Source organism: Zea mays, chromosome 4, assembly GCF_902167145.1.
Source record: "Zea mays cultivar B73 chromosome 4, Zm-B73-REFERENCE-NAM-5.0, whole genome shotgun sequence".
NCBI classification, from domain to species: domain Eukaryota; kingdom Viridiplantae; phylum Streptophyta; class Magnoliopsida; order Poales; family Poaceae; genus Zea; species Zea mays.
Window position 1 is genome coordinate 163,658,316 of NC_050099.1, and position 22,481 is coordinate 163,680,796.

The 22,481-nt window shown below is 40.6% G+C and overlaps 1 pseudogene; it reads right to left on the reverse strand.

Moving 5' to 3' along the window:
• LOC118476965 (uncharacterized) overlaps positions 1 to 9,049 on the reverse strand; it is a 35,416-nt pseudogene extending 26,367 nt beyond the window's left edge.
• Positions 9,050 to 22,481: the final 13,432 nt, after the last annotated feature.

The following is a 22,481-nucleotide window of genomic DNA, read 5'->3' on the forward strand; positions in this document are numbered from 1 at the left end:
TCACGTTGTTTTGACTTTAAAACAGCAAACCAATCAGCATCAATAGGATCTTGCACATAGTAAACTTGAGTTGCCTGAGATGCAAAAATAAATGGCTCATCTAATTCCTTGTCACCGGTATTGAATAAATGCTTGAAGTTGACCATTGTCACCCCAAACTTGTCTATTTTGACCCATTTGTCTCGTACTCGGTTATCAATCCAATCACATTTGAACAATACTATTTTTCCCTGGTGATGGTAGTTTAGCTCAAGAATGTCTTTTATAACACCATAATAAGTTTTGCTCATTGATACTGGGTTATTATTGTTTGTCCCATCAAAACTTGTTGCATGTGCAACTAGGGCTACACCACTACACTGCACTGACCTACCCACATCATAAGAATGTGTATGGAAATTTATCCCATTTATAGAATAACTATCATAAGAATGTGCAACCATGTTAGGCTCCTTAGCTAATATTGTTATCTCCTCAGGTACTTCCTCACTCGTTGTTTCCACCTGATGATATTGAAGATTGTTATTGCACTAAAAAAATAATGTGGAACTATACTCTATATAAACAGTTTCCTAGATACTTACGTGTGACTTAAACCACTCGTGAAAAGTCTCATAGTGTAAACGACTGATTGCTCTTTGATTTTGATGACCAGCAGAGTAAAGGTATTCTATATGTTTACTAAACAAACATTATAATTTAGTAATCATGAAATAAATGGATGATATTGATTATAAAATATAATGTTCAACTTACTTCAAGTAAGGCTCTATATGGTCATAGTTGAACAAGACATATCTATGTGCTTGAAGCCATGTTTTGTGGTCTAATGTGACACTACGCTTACCAACCAATCCACGACCTATGTTATGGAAGAAAGGGGTGGTATTGATTAAATCAACATTGAAGCCATCATCATTTCTTTTTTTCCGGTTAAATCTAGTTTCACCATGTAAATAGCGAGAACAGAATGTGAGACTCTCATCAAATAGATAACTTTCTGCAATTGACCCCTCTGGGTGACTCCTAGTGCGAACATGGCCCTTACATCTCATTAAAAACCTATAAAGGAGAAATGGCATATATGTTAAACCTTCCTTTGAGTAAAACTAAGTTTAATTTATTGCTAAAATATTTTAAAATTTATCTCTCCACTGGGTACATATTACGAAATTGAACAGGGCCAGCAATTCTGACTTGAGTAGGGAGATGAACCATTAAGTGTACCATAATATCAAAAAAGGATGGCAAGAATATAGTCTCAAGAATGCTTAGAGTCTCAGCTATTTCTGACTCTAGCTTATGCATATCGCTTATACGAATAACTGGCGAATAGATTTGCTTGAAAAAATTGCTCACACGAATAAGTGCAGCACTAACTATTTCTGGTAAAATCCTTCTCACAGCAAGTGGGAGTAAATACTGTATCAAAACATGGTTATCATGGCTCTTTAGCCCAACAAGCTTCTTCTCCTTCACATCCACATTGTTTCTTATATCTGATGCATATCCATCTGGAAATTTTACTCCTTTCAGTACCTCACAAAATAACGTCTTCTCGGACGCACTCATTGTATATGATGCTGGTGGTAAATATAACTTGTCACCCACTGGAATAGGATGAAGCTCAGTTCGAATGCCTAGGGACTGAAGATCCAAACGATATTTCAAGTTATCCTTGGACTTTCGTTGAATGCCTAGGAGGGTGTTGACAATGTTATCACACACATTCTTCTTGATATGCATGACATCTAAATTATGTCGTAACATTAAATCCTTCCAATATGGAAGCCTAAAAAAAATAGACCTCCTTTTCCATATGATAGTAGGCTCCCCTTCCTTCTTTTTTGCTTTCTTTTTATGTTGGCAACCTTTCCCATGCACTGTGTGCATATTCTCTGTTTGCAATAAAACTTCCTCTCCAGAAAGTGGTCTAGGCGCTGGCCTGTCCTCAACTTTACCATCAAACGAATCTAGATCAAATCTATATGGATGGTTTGGGCCCAGGAATCTACGGTGTCCCATATAACAATTTTTTGTACCTTGTTTCAATCGTAGAGAACATGTATATGAGTGGCATTCAATACATGCTACTTCACCTGATGTAGTACATGCTGCAATGTACCCTAGGCCTGGATAATCAGATATGGTCCATATTATTGCAGCACGTAATTGAAAATACTCATGCTTTGCAGAATCGTATGTTCTCACCCCTTCAACAAACATATCTAGCAGATCATCAATTAGTGGCTCAAAATAAACATCTATATCACTACCAGGAGATCTACGGCCCGGAATCAGCAATGAGATAATGAAATTTGTTTGCTTCATACACAACCATGGTGCAAAGTTATATGGGATGAGAATAACAGGCCAAATGCTATAGCTAACATTCATGGACCTAAACGGATTAAAACCATCTGTAGATAAAGCAAGTCTAATGTTGCGACTGTCAGAAGCAAACACTGGGTGCTTTTGGTCAAAATCCTTCCAGAGAGGTGAATCTGCAGGATGCCTTAGTAATCCATCTTGTATACGCTCCTCATCGTGCCACCTCATGTCACTTGCTGTCTTAGATGATAGAAATAACCTCTGAAGCCTTCTTTTTATTGGAAAATAGCGAAGAACTTTGCATGGAACCTTGTGTACACGTTTTCCATTTAAACTTCTCCTTTTTGATTTCCAGCGTGACCTTTCACATGTGGGACATGCATCACAATTAGCATACTCCTTCCTAAACAAAATGCAATCATTTTCACATGCATCAATTTTGATATACCCGAGTCCTAGACACTTAATTACTTTCTTTGCTTCATTGAAATTTTTTGGCAATGCCAAGCCATCAGGGAAAGCCTCCATTAGTAGATCTAGTAGCATATCAAAACTTTTATCTGTCCACCCTCCAAGCAATTTCAAGTGAAGAATTCTTATTAAGAAATGCAACTTTGAGAACTTCTTACACCCTGGGTATAGCTCTTGGGTATTATCTTTCACTAACTGATTGATGGCTTCTAAATCTACATCAGTTTCATCTAAACCATCAGATACTTCAAAATCCCCTTTATCATCTAGACCACCAGCCATGTCTTGAACCAAATTGGCTATGTCATCTTCATCTGAATTGTTTGCAGCCTCTATATCACTATAGTCATGACTATTAATAGGCATAGAGTCTGTTTCTCCATGATAAGTCCACCTTTTGTATCCCTCTTGAAAGCCATCACATATCAAGTGCGCACGAACTTCATTTTCATCTTTCCATAGAGAATTAACACATTTTCTACAAGGACATAGAATTCTATTTCCACCTATAGAATTGCTAAACGCAAACTCAATAAATCCAGCTATCCCATCTATGTAGACCTTCGTGTGCCTATAAATATTAGGTACAAAAATGATATGTTGGTCAAAGGTGATTACTACAAAATAATGGTTTATAGAACATTGTCAGAAATATACCTAGGTTCATTCATCCACCTTTTATCCATGTTGTACCTTAACAAATAATAAGATGAAATATACCCTTCCCAGCTTCACAATATTTGTGCAAAAAGGCTGGAAAAGGGGGAATCATTACAAGTATCAAAGATAAAAGCCGAATTTGTGACAAATAGTGTGATGGTAATATTTTAGCTTTCAATTTCAGTTCAATAAAGATATGAAGAGTCAAAAGAAACCAAGAACAACACTTCATCGTTTCTTTAAGCCAGTTGATTCTAGCACTTTGGTAGCTGCTGATGTCCATGCTGACTTGACATGTGGGCTAGTTAAGACAGGTAAAAGTGCTTCTTATCCAATGGTGGAAAGGTTGCTAAGATTAGTCATAACTCTTACAGTATCAACAACGACCACCAAAAGAGCTTTTTCAGCTATGAATAAAATTGGAGATGCCTTTCTCCGCGATTACTTGGTTGTTTACATTGAAAAAGAGTTGGCTGCGACTATCAGTTCTGATGACATCATTGATTCCTATGATCTTGCTAGTTCTCGGAAAGCTAAACTCAAGTTAATAAATATGTAATTTATTGGATAGAAGCTGGAACATATTGAACAGGTGTCTTTTTATCTCAAAACATATATTGGCATATTTTTACTTTTGTCAAGGCATTAAATAGTTCTATATATCTTGGCGCTGCATCATTTTGCACTATGTTGTTTTAGACATTTTTATGTTGATAGTTGATATTCGAAGGATTGGTCTCGTCCCCGTCCCGCTGTTCGGCCTGTCCCCCCCCCCCCCAATCCAAAATCCTAATTCGCGCCTGCCTACAGACTACAACAGAGCACACTACAGAAAACAGGGAGACCAGAGACTCGACCCCGTACCTGCACGCCGGCTACTGGCGCCGCCACGCCGGAGATGGAGGAGGGGCCGAGGGGGACGATGACGCTATATCCCCGTCACCGATAGCGCGCCGCCGTCTACTATTCCGCGCGCTAGGGCTCCTCCCTCGGTAGCTGGTTGCCGCCGCGCCGGAGATGGAGTTCCATCACATTATACAACCCTACTAATAATGCTAAAACCAGGTATCCAATCGCAACCAACACACAAGCAAAATTTCAGGGAGCTAACACTAGTAGGCTACCTCTCAATCGCCGCCGCCTGCTCGCCCGTGCCGGCATTCCAACTAAACAAACGGGGCCTAACAGTTGTCTTCTTTGAGTTTTTTTTGCTATTATAATATTTGTTTTAACAGGCTTCTCTATTAGAGTACTCTGAACTCCATCGTCTCACTAATAGTATTTAGAAGTGATATTGTCATTCTTAATAGCAGTCTAATATTTTTTAAAATTATTTCAATTATCTCCTACTCCTTTCCCTTCGTCTTCTCAGCTAACCACATTGCCCCTGCAATCTATCCATCGATACGTCTTTCCATCGCAGAGTTGAGATTTCCTGTTCACTGCCGCCAATCGGAGATCGCCTTCCTCGCCGCCGCCACAACAGGTTCGTCTCCCTCCCGCCACTGCAAAGTTCTTGTTGGTCTGCTTCATGGACGTGTTTTCCTGCTCGCTATACATACACCATGCGTCTCTCATGCGAAACTTTGCTGCCATCACAAGCCATCACATCTCCCCATGCGAAACTTTTGCTGGAGTCTGGAGAGGTTGCTTCTCTAAGAAAGGACAAGAACACTTTGACGAACACCTAGCGGGCGTGCATCGCAAGGAACGGTCACACTACATGTCGGCCAATGACAAACACAGAGATGCGGAAAACTGGGGAGCAGCTTACGGAGTCGAGGAGGGAGAGCGCCTCGCGGGTGGCCTAGTGCTCGCGGCCGCCGTCGCAGGTGATGAAGAAGCCTGCACGCCGGGGCGCAGTCGCTGCTGTTAGGTCTAGGGACGCACGCACGGGTGACGGCGCGCCGGTCTGCTCGCCCGCCGGCCTGCTCGCCCGCGCCGGTCTGCTCGCCCGCGCCGGCCTCGGCCCTCTCAAGCGCCGCCTGGTCGTCCGTGCAGGCCTCGCGACCTTAATCGGCGCCGCCTGTTGCTAGAGTCGCGCGGGACACGTACGGCGCCAGGTTTTTTACTGGGCTGATGTGTTGTATCCAATGAAATTGTAGCCCTTCAATAACTAACGTGTACATGTTTATAAAAAACAATATCGAAAGTAGGTTGAATAATTATCACTAGTTCAATGGTTCTGTGTCTTCTCTTTTTGCGAAGGGTCACGGGTTCGATTCCTGATTCCTACATACGTACTCACGCTCGTTTATTTTTTTCCTATAGGATCATGACATCCATTTACCGACAAACGATCTGATGCTACTTTTTTCCGATAGACTGTGCGCCACGCATAATCAGTTTTACCGACAGATGGACTGCCACAATAACTCGACATTATTGCCGACAGATTTGTTGACTCCAATACAATAAATACCGACAGATAGTGTGATGGTAATATTTTGTGACACACTGTCTGTCGCAAAACGTCTATTTTTACCGTCAGATGTTTGACGCTAAAATTGTGTCATGGTGTAGTGGAGTGCTACGCCATTTTTGTAATTGACCATGGTAAAAAGCACGTGACTTTTATTGACTTTACACCCACTCAAGATTGGTGTAAGCATATGCCATACAAGAGGTTCGTGGAAGCGATTATCATGGCCTCAAAGAAATATAAGATTGCCTAGAGCAAGAAACGTTCTGAATGGGGAGAGAATATTTTTAAGTGGGAACATACAATTCGGACTGGTCTTCCAATTGACTTAAAAGGGTATTTCTCCGTACCACGTACCTTCTCAGCAATTTAGAATTTTTGTATGATAACCATTGTATATAACATAGTTGGCCAAACATTATTCTATAGGGTTAATATCAGCTACCTCATTCTACAAGCTATGGTCACGTGGGCAAATGGTAGACGAATGGAATTTGTTAGGGTGAGTGGAGTACATTTGTTTCATGTTCAAACATGCATTCCAGTTACATAATACAAATTTGATTTGATGTTCTATTCTCTTATGTCTTTGTGTGTAGGATGCAAGGATTCTTCGAAGGAACTTTGTCATTGATCTATTAAGTTACGAGGACAATTCATGTCGCTATGCCATCCCTGCAAACATACAACAGAGACTTATCAATATCTCTATAAAGGAATAGATCAGTGTAAGATTGCCGATATATTGTTTGTGTTCATGTAATTGTTGTGCACTCGTGTTTTATTAATAATTTGTGAGTCGTCATAACGCACAGACACCTAACTATCATATATATAGGTCTGCATGATATTGATGGTTGCAATGTAGTGGTGAAACATGTAGATTAAAATAACAAAATTTATATGTATACCTAAGATCACCAATGGATTACAGATTTTTACTTATAACAATATAACACATTTATATATAAGTTATCATGATATTATATGTTCCCGTTGCAACGCACGGGCACTAACCTAGTATTGTCTTAAGGGGAAAAGACCTCATTGAAATCAACTTACTGGAGATTACGCCTACGGATGGTAGACTCTTCATCACCGCCTAGAAGAAGTGCACTCTAGAGAAAAGTCAATTAGAAACTGATAGCCAAGTTATAATGGCACTTGCGATGCTCTAAAAAGGTAGTAGGGTGCCTACAGGTCATTTTCTTGCTAATTTTGCCGGAGAAATTGCAAAAAACTAAAGCAGCATTAGTTTCAATGGTGCTTTTGAACTTAAATGAGTACATAAAAAACCTCTGAGAAGACATATTGCATATAAAGAATATGTCCTTAAAATTTAACATGAATTCTTAATCTTTCACATTGCATTGGTGATTGGTGACACACTAGGGGCCTGTTTGGTTGCTACCCTGCCAGGCAGCTCGCCGACCAGGCAACCATCCTAGCCCCAGGCACCAAAATCGGACGCCTGGGATGGATTCCTGGGCCAGGCAGCTCCGGCCAGGAGCCATCCAAATGAGCCCTAGAAGCATGTACCACTCAAACAGCTCATCACTTGGATCAATATCATCAAAGTCCAGGCATAATCACGTACCTCCTCTTCAGCAGCTTGTCTAATGTTGTCTTTTGCTTCTAAGTTAGCATTCCTCAGGCTAATACGAAGCCTGCAAAAAATGTTCAGGTTTATATAAAAAAAGTAGGCTAAAAAGGATAACAAAAGTAAACAAACTCCAAGTCTCCAAGAATATCTTACTTCTTGTATTGTTCATCCCATGACTTCAAGGTTGCTTGACCAGACTGCACCTCATCAAAAGTGGGAAGCTGTTGTGCTAGAAGATCAAGCTGGAACTGCAGTGACTTCAGCAACTGCTGAGCATCCTGTGCAGAACCATTCAACCTTGGAAGAGAATTTGCTTCCTCTGTCCCTTTCTCTGTTTTTCCACATGATTCAATTGCAGTAATGTTCTCGTCAAGCTGTGAAACTGCTTGGCCCCATTCTTTCTTAAGATTTTCAACAGCTTGTGTGACTCCATCCATCCTAATATCTTAATGAATCAAAATCAGCAGATTTAACATGCTGGCATGTGAAAAAGGGACAACTGAAAACTTGTAACATAAACAGAATTTAGTCTTGATACATGAATAAGTGCACTCCTGAAAAACTAAGTTCCTTCTGGAGGAACAAAAAATCCTCATGGAGGAGGATTTCCTTAGCAGTGCATAAATGAATATCATGGCATGTGGAGTACATTTCGGGTTGCTGTAAAACATCCATATTCCTTGCAATGAAAGAAGTAATTATAACGCAACTACACAGCATGTACCACCATCCTAAGCCCTAAATATATGCTGATGAGTAAAAACGTCATAGCCTAAAAATACCAAAAACAAACATGTATTACTCCCACTCCCTGATCTCTTCCATGTATGTGTGTGTCGTTCCTTCTCAGAACCAAAATTAAAAAGAACTCCGTCAAACACTCAAAAATCATAAGGCCCCATTTGTTTCCCTTCATTTTGAAGAATTAGAATCTAACTAATGGAGTAGGCTATTTTTTAGAATGTGATATTACACAAATTTTCAAAGTTTATATATAAGCCTATCTCAAATTCATGGGACGAGAGATGAAAATTGATTCTATAGATTTACATGCTACTTTTCTAATGTACAACTTATAGCACACTCTTCTACTTGCTTCTCTATAGCATAAGTGTAGTGTATAGCTATCTCTATCATATAATTTTAGATAATATACAAATACATTATATATACAAATGTTGAAATGTGTTAACTTAATTAGTTTGTGTCTAAATTATGATTACTAGAATAGAATTCAATTCCAATGAAACAAACGGGGCCTAATGCAATTTCAAATTCAGTCATTCAGCTAGCAAAGATTGCATTTCAGTGTCAAAGTACTTAGCGTGTATATATGTAATACCAGCTTAGAATTTCATCGCTGCACAGAAATTGGAACAAGTACTATTGGCGGACCTAGTACAGAGCCTACGATTTATGTCCAAAACAAACCTCAAAACTAACTCGCTCTCCCCCAAAAAGAATGTGATTCTAGCTTTGAATATGGACAAGAACCATATTTTTTCTTGGGACGGAGGGAGTAGGTACCATGTATATACTTGTAACTGGGTCAGATACCGATACAAATGGCTCATGTTAAGGTTTCGAGTGTTTGATTTCGCACATAATTTAGGGAAGAGAAGGGCCGTGCAGCCTGATGGGCTCTCGTCGCACCCAAAAACCCGGCTTTAAATTTAAAAATTCAGCAGCACGACGCGAAGGTGTGATTGATTTATGATCAGCAAGCGATGGGATCTCACCGTCCATCTCGACGATTGGGTTGGAGACCTTGATCTTCTCGAACGCCTTGGTGGCGGTTGCGGAGTTGTAGCTTTGCCTCGGGGATCGGTGGTCTACTTTAGTGATATCTAGATGTAGCTATACATTAGATTGTCTCCAGCAACGTCATCTATATTCGTCCTTTACAGTCTTCTCTAAGACTGTCTTCAGCAACGTACCCTAAATTTAATCCTCTAAAGTAATATTCCCTGTCTTTTACAGTACACTCTATAAGATTCCGTCTTCTATATCTTCTTAGTCTCTAGCAACATCCTTTAAGTTTGGTTCTCTATAGCTACAGTATTAACAGAATCCATTACATACAATATTTATTCTATCTTTTCATATAATTTTGCCCTTAATATATCTCATAAAAAATTGGAAATGTATTTTATTTCAATTCCCAAGAGTGAAATCCCCAAATTCCCTTCTGTTGGCATAGAAGCATCTGTGCACTATCGTGGCGCGTTGGTGCTCGTCTCCGGCAATTCGCGCGCGTGCGTCAGGAACAACAAAGAGCCAGAGGTTTGGACGGATAGAGGATACACAGTAAATCGCCAAATGTAGCGACCGAAGGACAAGCATTATAATTTAGCGGGCGTGATAGAGGACGTTGTTGGACAGTTTCAGGAGGATGAGAAACACTAAATATATCGTGTAGAACCATTTGCATTCCCTTGTTGGAGACATCCTAAAAGATTACATTCTCTATATTTCTTTCCTCTTCAACAACATTCTCTAAAGTGTGTCTTTTATACACAAATACCTATATTAGAGACATTTTTAATTTGTCCTGTAAATTTAGAAGACCGTTTAAAGGACACTGCTGGAGGGAGTAGAGGATGACCTCATCCTCTAAATTTAGGGTATAGGACCCTTTAGAGGTCCGTGTTGGAGTTAGTCTTATATGTTGACTTTGATTCTCATTGATTGTCTACCATTTAACTGAACGTACCAATTTGCTCGTTAGGACTTTCCCTATCTCTAAGAATCAATGTTACCTGATTAGATTAGAAATTGAGCGTATCTTATCCTTTGGTGAAGTATGATAAGGTGATTCATCCTCTCATATAGGTTTTGTGGCTGCCTGAAATACGTAGATGGACCCGCTCCAAACTAATGATGTTCGTTCTCCATTAAAAGAACTGTCCAATATCACTGTTGAAGGTATATCTACTAATAATATAAGATGCCTTATTTGACATTTCAATAAGGTTTAAAAAAATAAAACCTATAATGGTTTAGTAGGATGTGCGGATGCAAGGCAACGTAAACGGGAAAGGGAAAGAGCACGATACGCGACGATGAGTGATGAAACAAAAAATGAATTGAAGAAACGTCGTGCGTCACGCAACAAAGAAAATGTTGTACACCATGAGTATTCAAAAGTGTTAGATCCAAAGGAACGTAAGAGAATTCGAGAAAGAGCTCGATGTGCAACTCAAACTAAGGAACAAAGGACGTTGCATAATATGAAACCATGTCAAAAGAGTGCAAGGGAAAACTATAGAATAAGACAACAAGATATGCTAAGTTAGGACTCAATCACTATTGAGAACCCTAATTTTACCCCGGAGCTTGGGTGGAGTTCAACAGATGCTCAAGCACCTACTGGGTCTCTATTTAGCTCCGAGCACATGGCTATTCCTGAATTGATCCCAACACCATTTGTTCCTACTCCATCGGTGACTGAGGATGCTGAGACAAAGAAACTGACAAAGTCTCCTAGACGACAAAGACATCCGTGTACAGTCCCTGCCACAAATAGTGACAAAATGACTGAAGGAGTAGACGTTGGGAAGCAGCACTAGACATCTTCGACTATTACCACCAATGGTAATTACAAGCTCATTCCATCATTAGTTCCCTAATTATTCTTAGTGGTTAATATGATTAAGGTGTGCTCTTTACAGAGGATGATGATGAGACTATACTTTTTAAAGAAGATGATGATGACGAAGAAGGATACCTATTCGCTGGGCAAGGTACTTACGTAATGTTTTTAATATAGGATATATGATTTAAAAGTTTCTAAAGTTGTATGTCTTATCCCTTGTTCTTTCAAAACAAATTTAGATGGTGAATCTGGTGAGGATATTGAGATTGATGAAACCCAAGATGCCTTTACTGTCAACCCTGACGTACCTGACTTGTATGACAAGGTGTATAGTAACATACCTGAAGAAACACATTTGCTGAACACTGTTGCTGACTGCGATTACTGCAAAGCGAAGAAGTTTCAGTATGAACCACCTGGATTTTGTTGTCGTAATGGACAGATTAATCTAGCCGCATTCGAGACACCGCTCCAGCTTAGGAGGCTGTGGGAGTCTGCAGATGCTGATGCGAGGCACTTTCGTGATAACATTCAATTTTTTAACGGCCATTTCTCGTTCACTTCTCTGTACTGTTGCCTTGACAGTATGACTACAAACATGGATTGTGGTATCTACACGTTTCGTGCACATGGCATGATGTGCCACAACGTAAGGTCGTTCGGTAGGGAAGCTGGGGCGGAACATAAACACCTTGAACTCTACTTCTATGATGACAATCCCAGCCTCGAGCATAGATACCGTAAATGTCGTCAACAACAATTTGAGAAAGACAAGGCAGTTATTAAACAATTGGTTGAAATACTTAAGGGCCCGTTTGTTTCCTTGGAAATGAAACTCATTCCATGAATAACATTCTAGATATTAGATTCCTAAAGAAAGTAATTCCTTAGAATTTGATTCAATTCAATTTTTTTGTTTGGATGCTAATGGAATTCTTTTCCATGAATCAAATTCAATATCCTGTTTGGATAGTTATATATGGAATTTACATATTTGGAGGGAAGTAACCACATCAACTTGCACATGACAAAATACACATTTTTATCACCCTACAATTTATCAAGCAGCATGCATCACGAGAATAGTAATAATAATGCAGATTTGTCTCAAATGTCCACATATCATTGGAACACATTAATTGCTACTCAATGTGATGTTCAATTCACCCAACATAAACTAAGACAGCAACATCAACACACCCAACAACAGTTCAATTCACTCAACCACAACTCGGTTCACTTTTAAGTTGCTTCAACAGCCATCTCTTCCTCATAATCAATGGAAGTGCCAATAAGGACTCGTACTTGCGCGCATCACCTGTTAAGATATCAAACAAGTCTAAAAATGTGTCTTCATCTAACCCATCTATCTCCTCCAATGTGCTAAAAATTTATTTTGATGTCGGGCCTTTTGGTGCTTCATCCCTAATAGCTTCCGTGAACTTGTCTAATTTCTCCGCCATCATTGAGGTGAAGGAATCACTGGACCGTTGCCTCTTCAAGCTTCCTGAGGTTGTTGATGAAGTAAGGTCTTTACCGGTTCCCTCTTCCTTACTCATATCTCTCGCACCATCAGCTGGGGTCTTTGCCGCTTCACCGGTTGCATGATCTTTCCCAAACACCAAGTTGATCGAGTCCCAATATAAGACTGTCTTGTGTCTGTACCCATTAGCTTCTTTATTTTTCTGCAAAAAACAATTTGAGGTATCAGATCGACAAACTTATTAAAGGTATCAGATCGACAAACTTACTAATAGACTAAAGAGACTACAGAAATTTTGACACTGCTTAAGTTACAGACACTAATCACGAAACAAGAATACTAAAATCATACCAACATGTGTACTCCACACATCTCAAGTAGGTCCGAACAAATCTGGCTGGTTGGGTTCCAACTTCCAGGAGCTATTACTTAATAGCAGCATGCATATCTTTGAATATGTTGCAATTAACAAACCAATGATCTAACTGGTAGTGTGTTATGGACTCTTTCTATGGCCGCCAATACCAGAGAAGGCACAACCAGGCAAGATGGCCAAAACCGAGAAGGAAATAATAACCATCTCAGAGAGCCACTGATAATAACCAGCTCTACAGCTATAATTAACTTGCTGACATAAATAGATAAAAGATGTGGATTTTATTTTTGAATGGCAACAACACATATTCCCCTACTAAAAAAATAAAGACTTTGTTTAGAGGAAAATGGCAATCTAGCAAGAATACCAGGTGTTCCTGTGCAGCCAATAGAAATCAAACATGAAGTTTTTTTAGGTGGCAAGGATCAGTCGTCTTCAGGTGGCAAGCAGCAGACAAGCCCTATATATGACCATAATGTCTTGCTCTTGGTTGGCAATTAATTAGGCAAAGACGACGACATGCTAGATAATGCCACTAACCACACAAAGAAATGAAGAATATAGCATCAAACGGCTAGAATGACTATGCTAAAAAGGTGATGGTTGCCCTACTAATTAATTAATCAACTGGCACAAGTACACTCAAAAGTGATTTCCAGTCAAAAGATACGACAACTATCTAGATTTCTCTTTATTTTTATTCTTTTATTCTTGTGCAGCCAATAGAAATCAAACATGAAGTTTTTTTTCTGGAAAATGACTATGCTAATCCATAATTTCTGTAGTCTCTTTAGTCTATTAAGTTGTAACAACAGAAAAACAAACAAACTGAAACTTACCGCCACATAAGCCTCCCATACAGAATCACTATCGACGGATATCTTGTTCTTGTTCCAATCCCAACCAAAGCCACTTGTTTGTAGCATACCATTGATGATAGTGTGGTGCTTGTCAAATGTCTTGTTCCTTGACATGATGTTGTCTTTTGTGATTTCCACATTGCACTTTTCTCGGACATTCTTGATAGCAGCCGTGTAGACATGAGACTTCCACCCATTTTGGCATCTGTCACCCTTGTTGTAGTACTCCACGAATGTGTCAAGAAGTGCCTTGTCCATATCATCATTCCAAGAAATGTAGCCCCTGCCCGAGCCTGACTTCTTACCCTTCTCCATATCCTACAAGCAAAAAAATTACAAAGGTTAGTAGAGTTATTGAGGAGCAACACAATATTTGCAAAAAAAGAAATATTTAAAAAATTATCATACATTGTCCACGTCTCGCTTGGTAATCATCAAACATTTGGTTAGCTTTGGTGTCCCTAAAGTTAGTCCATTGATTTGATGATTGCACATTGGTAATCATACTCACTTCACTTTGAACATCATGAGATTCAACAGATATTACTTGATCAACTTGGCCTAAAAGTAAATCATCCATATCTCTTTGTCTATCCCTTGCAAAGTTGTGCAATATGCAACAAGCATTGATGATCCTAATCTGATTTTGTAAGTCAAAATATGAGTTTTTCCTTAATATAGCCCACCTCATCTTCAATAGCCCAAACGTTCTCTCTATCACATTTCTAGCTGTTGAATGGCGCAAATTGAACAATTCCTTGGCATTGGATGGGTTATTCCCTTGGGCAGCCCACTCATTCAAGTGGTAGCGAGTGGATCGATATGGAGCAAGAAAGCCTGGTCCATTGGTGTATCCAGCATCTACTAGGTAATATTTTCCACTTGGAATAGCAAATGCATCGTCCCGAGACATGGCATCACGTAGCACACGTGAATCTGAAGCTGACCCTTCCCATCCAGCTAGAACATAAACAAACTTCATGTGTCGATTACAAACACCCAAAACATTGGTGGTTATTTGTTGCTTCCTATTCCTATACCTCCCTTGATCAGCCAAAGGTACAAAAACATCAATGTGTGTACCATCTAGTGCTCCAAGGCAATCTTCAAACCACCTCCACTTAGAATCTTCAGGTTGTACAGCTAAAGGATCAGGAAGCTTGATAAATTCATGGCATAATGATAGAACACCTCTCAACACCTCATTGAAATAGCGGCTAATTGGTTCAAGTGACCACCCGTATGAGCTACGAATCATCCTCATCTTAGTGCCATGACCCACTACAATCAAAAAGATAGCAACCTTTTCTTCTACCGACACATTCAAGGTGTCACACATATCACACCTCTCACGTAAGATAGTGCATAGGTCCGAAAAGGATCTCTTAGTTAGACGCAAACTGTCATAGCAATAAACATTTGATCCTTGATACATATTCCTTAGCATTTGTTTCCGACCAGCTACATCTCTCTCTATCACCTCAGAGGGATCCATAAGATGTCTAGGTCTTTTCCGATAATAATATTCCGCAATCATGCCCATGACAGTTGCAACAAATAAGGATGCTACTCTCAGCCTCTTCTTCCTACGCCTCTCTCTCATTTCATCCAAATTTCTTCTAACCAATTCTAAGTTGTTGTGAGGCATCTACAACAGATAAACCATACATCATAAGCACACTTGAGAAAACATTATATATATATATATATATCACTAATTCAAAGAAGAATAGGAGAACAGAATGATATGTATATGTATACGGTGCATGCAAGACCGACAGATAATATTAAGTAGTATCTTCTCTTTTCTTGCTGTGCATATGAAAAAAATACACACTTTGGTTCAGCATATGTATCACCTGCTTACATACTACGGAGCGTAGCTTCCTTCACTAAATGGCACTGTGATTCTCTAGATTACGGGTACAGGCCGAGGGTATGCACACGGGTCATGCTTATATTGGTCTAAACCCATTTCCGACTGGGTCAAAGAAGATGACCGGACTAATGCTGCATGACCACTGACCAAGGGCAGACTTAGCATAAGCCACAGGGATTCAAATGCATCCTAGTTTTTTTTCCTGGAAGAGGAAAGCTATCAAGTGATATACAATGCCCAGGAGCAGGGTCAAAGGCGACGATTGAACTAAAGACTATCCTGGTGTAGTAGACTCGGAAGGCGTGGGATCTAGATGAGCACTCGCAGATGTCTATTTAAAAAAAGTTTGCTACATTCTTAGGCCCCTGTTTAGAACCTCTAAAACTAATAGTTAGCTACTAAAATTAAGTTGTTGGATTCCAAACACCATTAGCTAATACCACAGCTAATTGTTAGCTACCTCACAGCTAATAATTAGTTTGGCTCAACCTAGCTAATAATTTATTAGCTGGCTAACTATTAGTTGTAGGGGTTTGAAACAGGCCTTAGTTATCCACACAGCAAACAAAACAGGCGGAGTGGAGCATCGACCTAGCAAGAAAAATACTTGGATCGATTTCTCTTTGTCCGTAAGAAAAAGAGCAGATGCTTAGAGGGTGCGAAATCACACCACACAGCTCCTTGCCGATGAAAAGCACGGGTGGCTTATCACTGTCGATCCCGCAAGTACGCACGGGAGTAATTGCTCTACCAACAATCTCGCTACCAGTAGCAGGTCCCCGACGCAGCAGAACAGACTAGACCGAATCATGGACAAGCTAAACGGATCGGAGAGGGAAAAGGCGTAACCGGAATCGAGGTCCCTCAACGAAGTAAAGATCCCGCAGGTGAGAGCGAGTGGTTTATCTAAGCGAAGGCAGGGGCATCCTTACCCGGAAGGATGAGAGCAGATCTCGGGGGAGGAGACGGATCAGAGGAGGTGACGACGCGGCGCTCGGGGAGGAGACGAGTGAGGCGGTGCGGCGGCGCTCAGGACGATTCAGGAATCTATTTCCTCATTTTAGTGTAAGAAAGTTTTAGAGGCTTGTGATTCAGGCCCAAGAAATGGATGGAAAATTACTTTCCAATTCTATAGCTTGCCAAACAAATCAGCCCAAGAATTAAATTCCAATTCAGCCCAATTCCAATCAAACAAACGGGCACCTTAGGAGTATGGGGCACGTTGATAACGTTGAAGACTACCACATCGCCTTGAACCTTGACCAAACGTTGAACCAGAAGTTATATAATGCACCCATTACTTCGGAGGTAGCTGCAATTTGGATTGAGGGGAGTGAACGTCGAGGTCAATTCAGTAATAGTGTTATGCTACATGGGAAGGATAGGTCAAGCCACATCATCCGTTCATATCATGGATGCTATGATGCACTATCATATCCATTGTTCTTCCCTAAAGGTGAACTTGGATGGCATGCCAATATTCCTAAGTCCAATGTTTCCATGGACGAAGTAGACGCGTACCTCGATCAACATAGGAGAAGTGATGCAAACAATGATGATACAGGTTAGTTATTTCTTTGTGATTCTTATATAATCCTTTGTTATGTATGGTTTTAACAACACTAATTACTAAACCTTGCGGTTGCAGAACGACCTAGCCATCTATGTGTGTCTGTACGTGACTATTACTGCTACAGATTCCAAATTCGTCCAAGTATATTCAATCCAATACTTCATGGGAAGCGACTTTTCCAACAGTTCGCGGTCGACACTTATATCAAGATTGAGAGCTCTCGTTTGGATTTCATACGTAAAAACCAAGACAAATTAAGGGCAGATCTATACAAGGGATTGGTAGATAGCTTGCATGAAGGCGAGAACAGAGCAGACAAAATTGGAAAGCGAACCGTGTTGTCTACATCATTTATTGGCGGTCCTCGTGACATGAGACACCGGTATATGGATGCTATGGCCCTTGTACGGAAGTTTGGGAAACCAGATATATTCCTCACTATGACGTGTAACCCCAATTGGGATGAAATAACCAGGGAGCTTCTCCCTATGCAGTCGCCGCGGGATTGTCCGGACCTTGTTGTTCGCATATTCCATGCGAAACTAGAGGAACTGAAGAAGAGATTGACTAAGCAAAATATTCTTGGAAAGGTCTGGGCTTATGTCTATGTCGTGGAGTTCTAGAAGCGGGGTTTGCCTCATGCTCATTTCCTACTCATCATGCAGAGAAAGTACAAGCTAACCTGCCATGAACAGTATGATCTCCTGATTTCTGCTGAGATCCCTGATAAGAAGAAGTACCCCCAACTGTACAAGATGGTTATTAAACATATGATGCATGGACCTTGTGGGGTGCTAAATCCTAAATGCCATGCACTTAGGGTCGTTCTTCATGCAAAAACCATTATCCTAGAGCTTTTAGCAATTCAACGTTGCAAGGAAAGGATTCATACCCTATTTATAGGCGTCGTGATGATGGGTGTAAGGAACTAGTACGAGGTTGTGAACTGGACAACAGATGGGTCGTCCCTTACAACCCTTACCTCCTCCGCCTCTTCAACTGTCACATCAATGTTGAGGCGTGCGGGAGCATTAAGGCTGTCAAATACTTGTTCAAATACATATACAAAGGCCACGATCGTGCGTCTGTGGTTGTGACAGATGGAAACAAGGCTGGTGGTGACGTTGATGAGATCAAGCAGTATAGAGATGCTAGGTGGGTGACTCCTCCAGGAGCCCTCTGGAGGATATTCAGCTTTGATCTAAGTCAAAACTCTCCACCAGTGATGCAACTGCAGCTCCATCTTGAAAACATGCACATGGTGTCATTTCACGAGCGTGCTAAAGTAAATCATGTTGTCCAACGTCCAGGTGCCGATAGGTTAATGCTTACGGCATATTTTGAGGCAAATAGGCTACACGAGGAGACTTGGGGCATCCTTTATCGTGATTTTCCTGAGTGGTATACTTTGCAGCAGGGCAAGGTGTGGCAAAGGAGGAAACGAAACACGGGTGGACAGGTTGGTAGAATAGTCTCTACTCATCCAGCTGAGGGGGAGCGCTTTTATCTTCGACTTCTCTTAAACCATGTGACGGGTGCTACCTCCTATGCGGATCTAAGGATAGTAGATGGTGACACACTACCATCGTTTCGTGAGGCAGCACAAAGGAGGGGACAGCTTGAAGCACACAACACAATAGATGAGTGTCTCAACGAAGCCACTATTTACCAAATGTCGTCAGCACTATGAAGGTTGTTTGGAACAATACTGGTATATTGGGATCCGAACGATGTGGCAGAATTATGGTAGAGACACCTTGACTCAATGTCAGAGGACTATCACCGTAGTACTCAAAGCAAAATCCATGTGCAGCAGATGGTCTTGATTGACATTAGAAACATTTTGCAGTCAATGGGTAAAGACATAAAGACATTCCCTCTCCCTGCTATCATTGATAGATATGACGATTCACATGGTACTGATAGAGAGATTTACGAGGAGGAAAGTATCGAGCCGACGACAGAAGACGTTGCTATGAAAGAAACCCTAAACGAGGAGCAGAGGTCTGCTTATGATAAGATCCTATCTGTCGTTGACACCAATAACGGTGGAGTGTTCTTTGTGGATGGGCCTGGTGGGACCGGAAAGACCTATCTGTATAAGGCATTGCTTGCAGCACTACGCAGTCAGGACAAGATTGCAGTTGCAACAGCTACATCTGGTGTTGCGGCTTCTATATTGCCTGGGGGGAGGACTGTCCATTTGCGCTTCAAGATACCACTTACTATTGATGATGGTGCTGTATGTAGCTTCACAAAACAAAGCGGGACAGCAAAGTTGCTAAAAAAGCATCGCTCATTATCTGGGACGAGGCATCAATGACTAAGAGACAAGCAATTGAGGCGCTAGACAATAGCATGCGTGATATAATGGGACGGTCTGTGTTGCCCTTTGGTGGGAAGACTGTTGTGTTCAGGGGTGATTTCAGACAAGTACTCCCTGTTGTACGCAAGGGGTCAAGGGCTCAGATAGTTGCTGCCTCTCTACGTAGTTCTTACCTCTGGGAATCCATGTGCCACCTAAAGCTTGTTCAAAACATGAGGGCACAGAGCGACCCATGGTTTGCAGAATATTTGTTGCGCCTCGGTGATGGAACTAAGGAATCGAACAATGATGGTGATGTTCGTCTTCCAGATGAGGTATGTGTGCCATATACTGGTAATGACCGCGACCTTGACAGACTGATAGATGACATTTACCCCAATCTAAATGAAAATATGTCTAACACAAGCTACATCACTTCAAGAGCAATATTGTCTACATGGAATGACTGGGTGGATATGATAAATATGAGGATGATCGATCGTTTCCAAGGGGAGCAGATGATGTACCATAGCTTTGACACCGCGGTGGATGATCCTAATAACTATTACCCCTCAGAATTTCTAAACACGCTGACTCCTAATAGACTACCCCCGCACGTTCTGAAGCTCAAAGTTGGATGCCCAATCATGTTGCTTAGGAATGTAGACCCTGCTAATGGACTTTGCAACGGCACGAGGTTGGTGGTTCATGGTTTCCAAAAAACAGTATTGATGCTGAAATTGTCCTGGGCCAGCATGCTGGAATGTGAATTTTCTTGCCTCGTATACCCCTATGCCCCTCTGATGATGAGATGTTCCCTTTCCAGTTTAAAAGGAAGCAGTTTCCGATAAGACTAAGTTTTGCCATGACGGTTAACAAGGCCCAGGGTCAGACGATTCCTAATGTTGGTGTGTACTTGCCGGAACTAGTGTTTTCTCATGGCCAGCTTTATGTTGCTCTATCAAGGGCCACTGCTCGATCGAAAGTGAAGATACTTGCCATTCCAGTCCATGATGAGAAGAAGAAGAAGAAGGGGGTTAAAAGGAACTCAACGATAAATGGTGCAACATACACAAAGAATATCGTTTATAAGGAGGTCCTTATGCTGTAGCTGACATTGAAGAATGCATGGCAATTAATAACTTGTAATGCACTTGATTATTTTGGTTTTTAAGTGAATATGTATTTTTTGCCTTTTATTTATCTATTTTGGCTCCTTTTTAGCTTCCTATTGTTTAGTGGTCATTTGGTTGATACAATAGAGAAAGAAGATGAGCATTGAATAGATGTTACCGGTCTCTTTTCATTATGTTTCATGTATTGTTTAGTAAATAGTCTTTGGTCTTTGTGCCTAACTTAACTAGCTATATATAACTGCACCTCACTTAAATAGAGGAACAATGTTCAGTATCTTCACCAAAATCAAGTTGGGTGCTTTCTTCATGTAAATATAATATGGCAGAGACTGTAGCAGTCACACAATGCTGCCAAGATGCTCTAGCAATTGACAATAGAAGATTGAGTGATGTTAGTCGGAGTTTATAAAAGGAACCATGTTCAGGAGCTGCCTGCGATGGCACCATATGTTGGTTGTGATGTGCTCCCTAGAGGCCTTGAAGGTAAGCCTATCCTAAGGAATTATCCCTGGCATATGGAACATATCAAGTTACCATTCCTTTTTACTAATTTGTTTGTTATTAATATGCTTGGTTGGCTACACAACTCAGTTGAACTGGATATTCAATTTTTTGTATTTCTAAAAAAAGAATCTTTACGCATGTCTCTTGTACCAACATCAATCTAAAGGTGTCTATTACCCAGTAGATATTCAGGAGATGGTCTTGTTCATACTATTTGCTGTCAGCATTTCTTTCATTCACTCTACTCTTCATCAGAGTAAAGGTAATTTTTACTCTGATTTTGTTAATTTTTGATTTGGCACCCGGTAATATTAAATTCACTTGGCAAAAATATATAACTTGTGATAAGCCCTCCCATCTATTTCTACTAATTTCTAGAGTATGTCAGTGCGAGGGGATTTCTTTTTTTCTTTAGAACTAAGTTTGTCTGTTTGTTTGGCAAACATGATCTATATACTGACATGAACTCTGTGTGTTCCCTATGTTCATGCATTATTTCACATTGACTTACTATGTTTCATTGTGCTCTTTCTTATTAAAACTAGATTAACTACCATGACTATTTGACGTTGAGGACCAGCGTTGATTTTCTTCAAACTACGCAAAGGTAGTTTGCCATCCTACTAATATATTGGCAGTAAATCTCTTGCTGCCTTTTTTGAAAAAAGAACATATGTAGTCTTCAAAGTGGTACTGCACTACGGGTTGATGTATGACATGTACTACCTGTGCGTGGTGTCCACAGGCGACCAGCGAGAGTTTGGCGATGGAGCCAAAGTTGAACATGTCGGACAGATTCATTGTGTGAGGCAAATGCTGGAGGGATGCTAAATCTTCTGAACATTGGAGTAGCATGGATGTTAGAATAGGGAAAGTTGGCTATCTAGATGTCAAGAATGCATCAGCAAGCCACGGCAGGACATAGTGACAAAATGAGTCTTGCTCTCAGGTGTGCAAAGCTATCAATTTCCGTTGCGGCTTGTGTTTTTACCTAGGGTGAGGAATAGTACTGCATGAAGGTCAGCCTAACATTCAAATTTTGTCCTGAGGTTCTTCAGTTACATTTGTTAATCCTGTTCATACTCATGATGTGCTCATCAGGACTTAAGGTTAGCTTGAATGGCCTTAAAGAGCTGGTTCAGACTTCAGACTGGACCCAAGTTGACCTCAACTTAGATCAGAGTTTGAGCCAAGTCGAGGGTTATTTTTGTTTGCTAACTAGAAGTGTTGTAGAATATCGTTTTAAATTTAAGATTGTTGTTGCTCTGTTGATCTACAAGAGA